This window comes from Anolis carolinensis, unplaced genomic scaffold, assembly GCF_035594765.1.
Source record: "Anolis carolinensis isolate JA03-04 unplaced genomic scaffold, rAnoCar3.1.pri scaffold_23, whole genome shotgun sequence".
Taxonomy (NCBI): domain Eukaryota; kingdom Metazoa; phylum Chordata; class Lepidosauria; order Squamata; family Dactyloidae; genus Anolis; species Anolis carolinensis.
The window spans coordinates 1,121,985-1,129,150 of record NW_026943832.1 but is presented as its reverse complement, the minus strand read 5'-3'; the positions used below and the strand labels follow the sequence as shown (position 1 = coordinate 1,129,150).

The following is a 7,166-nucleotide window of genomic DNA, read 5'->3' as shown; positions in this document are numbered from 1 at the left end:
TGTAGCGGTGGTGTGGAATGTCTGTTGTACGGTTGTCTTTCTGTTTAGTATGCGTTTGGTCGTTTGTGTAGGTACTGTGAAAGCGGTGAGGATAGAGGACACTGTTTATGTTGGATTAGTGAGACTCTACGGTATATTTGTAATCTTATATCATCTGCCTAGAACTGCCCCTCCTGCACAGCTGTCTAAATTGCGCGCCGAAGTGGAGTATCTGGCAGCGTGGACTCAAGATAATCCGGTTCAAAGCAGACAATAGAAGATTCTAAATGGGTAATATAATAATAATAATAATAATAATAATAATAATAATAATACTTTATTTATACCCCGCCACCATCTCCCCAACGGGGACTCGGGGCGGCTTACATGGGGCCATGCCCAGAACAGTACAATATAGCAAAATATAAAACAACGTATCATAATACAATTAAACAATACAATAAAATCATGTACAATGCAATATATACAATATATATATACACACACACACACACACACACACACACACACACAATATATATATAGGCCTTAGTGAAGCCTAACTCTGCCTGTCCCCTGGGCTGAGCGGGTTGCTAGGAGACCAAGTGGGCGGAGCTTAGCCTTTGAACTGGCAGCAATTGGATAAAAAGAATGATTCCTCTCCCTCTAACGAGGACTTTATTTTTCTTTTCTTTTTGTTGTATGAACGTAGAGGCATGGATGAGGAGTTGTGCTGGCAAGTTTAGTGTTTCTGGGATGTGTAGTTTTGTGGTTTTTGTCCTAGGCCGAAATTTCATGACCCTTTTAGATAGAGAGAGGGATATATAGAGATCGGTTAGGGGGGGGGGGCTCCGTGTGCCAAGTGCGACGCTAATTCATTGCAGGTGAACTATAAATCTGAGTACTACCTACACTACTCCTGAACTTCCAGTCCAGTTCCCCTCCAAACCCATCGGTTGGGCATAATATCTGGTCCGCACGGTAAGTTTGGCCCAGACCCGTCCTTGTTTGGGTTCGTAGCGTTCTGGGTGTAGGTGAACTACAACTCCCCGTAGGAGCGACAGCGCTCCGAGACTTGATGCGGCGGGGTGAACTACAACTTCCACCACGTGGAGTCAATCCCTAAACTCCTCCAGGAAGTTCAGTTGCAGCTTGGTCGTGCTCCGTTTGTTAAGCAGAGAGATTGGAAAGGAAAGGGCAGTGGGCGGGGCCATGCAAATGCCACGGCAACGGAGAACCCTGGGATGCCTGCCCGTGGTGGAAGCCAAAGCCAAATCTAGGAGGAAATTGTCCCCAAACGAAAGCGTTCCTCGGGTGGCGGGCTATATAGAGCGTTCGGGAAGGACGTCGGCAAGGGTTTGGGCGGCACTTGCGTGGCGCTCGCCGTAACGACAATGTCAGTGGAAAAGGGTGACTTGCTAGATTTTTAACCCTGGGAAGTATAGCCTGTTTGTGGAGGCCGGAGGCTGTCTGTGTGGGCAGATAGCCGTGCCACGTATACACCTACGCGTTTTAGATTTAGATTAGAAGGTAGACTTATTTATTTAATAATATGAAATAATAATAATAATAATAATAATAATAATAATATTTATAATAAATAATAAATTTATTATTATTAGAAGATAGATACATTTCCTTTCGGCTTCATCGTTCTTCTTCGACAACGGCGCGTCTTTTGCCGTTAGGGTTGTCCCCGGAGCTCTCATTTTGTCGGTCCCCTGCAGACGCCTGTGAATTCCCGTCGTCTTCTCACCATCTTCCTGTGCTGGAAACCGGGCTCCGCGGGAGCCGCGAAGGGGACCGCGACGCGCTCGGAGGCCGTTTACGGTACCGCGAGGGCGGACGGCCACCCGCCTCGGCCCCGGCGATGGGCTCCGGCTCCCGACTCGGCGTGACAAGGTCCCCGTCCTTCCCGCGGGCTCTCGAAGGGGGAAGGCGCGAGGCGCCTATACGCCGAGGGAGAGGCCCGCGCCGCGCGAGATCCGCACGAGAGGGGGACCGACCCGGCGCCTCGTCCCCGTTCCTTTCCGACGAGGGGAGCCACCGGCCTGCCTTCCCCGCCTCGGAGTTCCAGAGAGGCGGCGTCGACTCGAGGAGGCGACCGGGGGACGAGGAATCGGGAAGCGAACCGTACGTGCCGTCGCGGCCCGCGCGCGGAGATTTTCGCCGTCGTGACTTTTCGCTCCTCGCGAGTAAGGGAGGGGACGTGACCGAGCTTCACCGCCGCTCCCCGCGACCGGCGCGGACGCGACGGAACCCGCGGGCGAGGGGAGGACGCCTCGGTCCGCGGCTGCGTCGTGCTCCCCGGCGCCTGGAGGAAGATTGGCCGAGGGGAGCCGTGCGCCTTCGGCGGCCGTTAAGGGTACCGCGAGGGTGGACGCCTCCCCGCCTCTGCCCCGGTGACGGGCGCCGGCTCACGAATCGGCCAGACGCGGTTCCCGCAGGCTCCCCGGGGGAAGGCGCGGGGCCCTACGTCGTCCCCGTTCTTTACTGCCGACGGGAGCCCCCCGCCCGCCCGCCCGGGTTCCACGAGTCAAGAGTGCCGGGGAGGCGCCCACCGCTCGGGCGGCCCTGCCCGCGGTGGATCGGCGGCGTCCTGGCGGGGCGCTTCTCGCCGGTTCTTTTCCGCAGACGGGAGCAAACCGCTTGGGTTCGCCCGCCTTGGAGTTCCGGGGAGGCGGCGGAGACTCGTGGAGGCCGACGGGGAGCAGAAACCGCCGAGGGGAGGGCGTGCGCGCCTCGCCGGTACGCACGCGGAGATTTTCAGCGACGTGACTTTGCACCTCGCGAGTAAGGGAGGGGAAACAACCGAGCACGACCACCGCGCTCCGCGTCCGGAGAAAACCCGACGGACTCGGCCGGCGGGAGGAAAGCGACTTGGTCCCCCCTTTGCGCCCCCCCGGATCGGGACACGTCCGTCCTTCGGCGGAAAGGGAAGAGCGGCGCGTCGACGGGCGACGCCTACCGCGCTCCACGGCCCGGCGCAGACCCGCCGGACGGGGCAGGCACCGCGGCGGAGCCCGAAGACGGCCTCACACTCCCGGACCCTCGGAGCCCTCGGCCCCCGACCCAAACCCACCGGGATGCGGACAAGCCCAGGTCAGGCGAGGAGGCGGCCCTTCCGCCCTCCGTCCCGGCCCTACCGAGCTCCACCTCCGGACGCAGACCCGCCGGAGGGGGCAGGCGCGGCGGATGCCGGCGGCGGGGGCCGCGGGGCCTCCTCCTTGCGGAAATGCTGCGGACAAGCCCAGGACGAGGACGAAGACGCTCGATCGATCCGGGCCCCGGCGGTCGCGTCGGGGAGGGCCCTCCCCGGGTCGGCTTCCGAGTTTCCACGGTGGCCGGCGTTCAGGCGGAGCGGCGGCCTCTCCCGCCATGCGGCCGCGTCAGGCTCGCGCGCGGCTTTCCCCCCGCTCCTCCGGGCGCGGGGGGCGCCTCCTTCCCGTCCCGCTCGCCCGAGCCGATCCGGAGGCCTCCCCCAGGGGCACGACGGCACGGGCGGCGCGCGCGGGGACGGCGTCTCGGGCGGAGCGGCGCTCTCGCCCGGCCCGTCCCCGGCCGCCCCCGGGGTGCTTTCTTCTCTGGCTCTCCTGCTCCTCGCGAGAGACCGGGGGCACCGCGGCGCGGTCCCTCCGGCGCGTTTCCCCCCCACCCACCCACGGCCGCACCGCGGGCGTCCCCCTCCCGGCTTCGGGAGGCGCGGGGCGACCCGACGGGGCCGGGCGGCGTCCGTTCCTCCCCCGCCCAGGGGGTCGGCGCGGCCGTCCTCCCGGCCGGCAGCGAAGCGGCAAGCCAAGCCTGCCTGTCGGCTACCTGGTTGATCCTGCCAGTAGCATATGCTTGTCTCAAAGATTAACCCTAACCCTAACCCTAACCCTAACCCCTAACCCCTAACCCCTAACCCCTAACCCCTAACCCCTAACCCCTAACCCTGACCCTGACCCTGACCCTGACCCTGACCCTAACCCCTAACCCCTAAACCCTAAACCCTACACCCTACACCCTACACCCTACACCCTACACCCTAAACCCTACACCCTACACCCTAAACCCTAACCCCTAACCCTAACCCCTAACCCCTAACCCCTAACCCCTAACCCCTAAAACCCTAAAACCCTAAAACCCCTAACCCCTAACCCCTAACCCCTAACCCCTAACCCCTAACTTCTATGTTCCATTTCTGCATTGCAGGGGCTCTCTTTCCTTTTCATACCTCTAGGTTCCATGTCATCAAAGCAGGGGCGCTCTTTACTTTTCATACCTTTATGTTGCTTTTCTGCATTGCAGGGGCGCTCTTTCCTTTTCATATCTCTATGTTGCTTTTCTGCATAGCAGGGGCGCTCTTTCCTTTTCATACTTCTATGTTCCATTTCTGCATTGAAGGGGCGCTCTTTACTTTTCATACTTCTATGTTGTCTTTCTGCATTGCAGGTGCGCTCTTTGCTTTTCATACCTCTATGTTCCATTTCTGCATTGCAGGGGCGCTCTTCGCTTTTCATACCTCTACGTTCCCTTTCTGCATTGCAGGAGCACTCTTTAGTTTTCATACCTCTAGGTTCCATTTCTGCATTGCAGGGGCTTTCTTTCCTTTTCATACCTCTAGGTTCCATGTCATCAAAGCAGGGGCGCTCTTTACTTTTCATACCTTTATGTTGCTTTTCTGCATTGCAGGGGCGCTCTTTCCTTTTCATATCTCTATGTTGCTTTTCTGCATAGCAGGGGCGCTCTTTCCTTTTCATACTTCTATGTTCCATTTCTGCATTGAAGGGGCGCTCTTTACTTTTCATACTTCTATGTTGTCTTTCTGCATTGCAGGTGCGCTCTTTGCTTTTCATACCTCTATGTTCCATTTCTGCATTGCAGGGGCGCTCTTTACTTTTCATACTTCTATGTTGTCTTTCTGCATTGCAGGTGCGCTCTTTGCTTTTCATACCTCTATGTTCCATTTCTGCATTGCAGGGGCGCTCTTCGCTTTTCATACCTCTACGTTCTCTTTCTGCATTGCAGGAGCACTCTTTAGTTTTCATACCTCTAGGTTCCATTTCTGCATTGCAGGGGCTCTCTTTCCTTTTCATACCTCTAGGTTCCATGTCATCAAAGCAGGGGCGCTCTTTACTTTTCATACCTTTATGTTGCTTTTCTGCATTGCAGGGGCGCTCTTTCCTTTTCATATCTCTATGTTGCTTTTCTGCATAGCAGGGGCGCTCTTTCCTTTTCATACTTCTATGTTCCATTTCTGCATTGAAGGGGCGCTCTTTACTTTTCATACTTCTATGTTGTCTTTCTGCATTGCAGGTGCGCTCTTTGCTTTTCATACCTCTATGTTCCATTTCTGCATTGCAGGGGCGCTCTTCGCTTTTCATACCTCTACGTTCCCTTTCTGCATTGCAGGAGCACTCTTTAGTTTTCATACCTCTAGGTTCCATTTCTGCATTGCAGGCGCCCTCTTTCCTTTTCATACCTCTACGTTCCATTTCCGCATTGCGGGGGTCTCTTTACTTTTCATACCTCTATGTTCTATTTCCGCATTGCAGGGGCGCTCTTTACTTTTCGTTCCTCTATGTTCCTCCTATCCCTCCCTTTCCCGCCTTCGCCTCCGCTCTCTTCTCCCATTGGTTGTTGCTTGGGAGATCCCGCCCCTTTCCCCTTCCTTCGCTCCCTCATTGGTCGAAGCGCGTCCTGGCAGATATGTAGGGCGGGGGCGTTTCCCATCGTAGCCGCAATAATACAAAATAAAAAATAATATAATATCAGAGATATATAGTATTCGAGCTTATTAATAATCGTTCCGTATTATTATGTTGTTTGAATATTAGGTGTATGGATGTGTCAGGATTGGCGACGGAAGGGACGGGTTGTGTGATGGACCTGCCAGGACTTGGGGGCGGGGCAAGAGGCGTGGCCTGGCGCGTGAGGGAGGGAGGGAGGAGGGGGGAGAGCCGGGGAAGGGAACAGTCAAGATGGCGGCCGGGGTGAGGCGAGCGAAGCGCCGCTGAGGAGAACGTAAGGAAAAGGCCTTTCTATTATATTATTATTATAGTGTTATTATTTCATATTATATTATTATCGTACATATTATGTTGCATCACGTTTATAATATATTATTTCTTTATTATTTCATATTATTATAATAGACATGATTTTGCATTATTATGTTGTTATTTCATATTATATTTTTTTATAATTTTGCATCCTTATATTAGTTGGTTTTTATATTATTATCATTTTGCATTATTATTATATTATATTATTTTGTTCTTATTTCATGTTATATTTATTTCATATTTTATTATATTATTATTTTGCATCGTTATTATATTATTCTGATAATATAATATAATATAATTATATAATTATATAATTGTATATATAATAATGATATATAAATATATAATTATAATTATCATAATATATAATTATGATATATAATTATCATATTATTATAATTCACAGTATTTTGCATTATTATGTTATTTTATATTATGATAATATTATTATTATTTTGCATCCTTCTTGTAAAAAATACTTTTCAAAAAATAAATTAAAAAATTCGCAGAAACTCGGCCGGTGATCAAAAAAATCCGAAACTTGGGAGGAGTAGTCCCCTGGCCCGTGGGCGGATCGTGACAAAATTGATGGCATTGGTGACAAGTATTATTACTACTACTAACAGCAACAACAACAACAATAATCATATCCCGGGAGTTATCGTTTTGCCTGTCGCCTCTTCTACCCACGAATGCTGGAACCTCATCATTGGAAGTAGTCGAATTGGAATCTGTGGGTCCTAGACCGCAAAGAACAACTTGCGGACCCAAAGCGACAGGCAAAATAATTATTACATGTTCCAGAAGCATTCTCTCCTGACTTTTCACCCATACCTATGGCAGGCATCCTCTGGCGAGAGAGGGCGGTCTAGAAATAAAGTTTTATTATTATTTTATCATTCTTATGTTATTCTTATTGGAAAACAAAGCAAGGGGGGTTTATATCTCCTAGGCTCCAATGGCATTGAGCTGTTGCAGTTTTTTTTGGGATGATGGGAGCTGTAGTTTGACAAGGCTCCGGCACTCTTGGGCAGAGGAGGCAAAAGACCTTGCAAAACCCGAACTCCCAGGATATTATTATTATTATTATTATTATTATTATTATTATTATTATTATTATTATTATTATTATTACTA

General features: G+C 51.8%; 1 long non-coding RNA gene across 1 annotated transcript; it reads left to right on the top strand.

Annotated features, from left to right (window-relative positions):
- Positions 1 to 5,920: 5,920 nt before the first annotated feature.
- On the top strand, positions 5,921 to 6,925 carry LOC134294807 (uncharacterized). Its single transcript, XR_010001494.1, has 2 exons — positions 5,921 to 5,985; positions 6,539 to 6,925. It is a non-coding gene; the product is annotated as an uncharacterized LOC134294807 (long non-coding RNA).
- Positions 6,926 to 7,166: the final 241 nt, after the last annotated feature.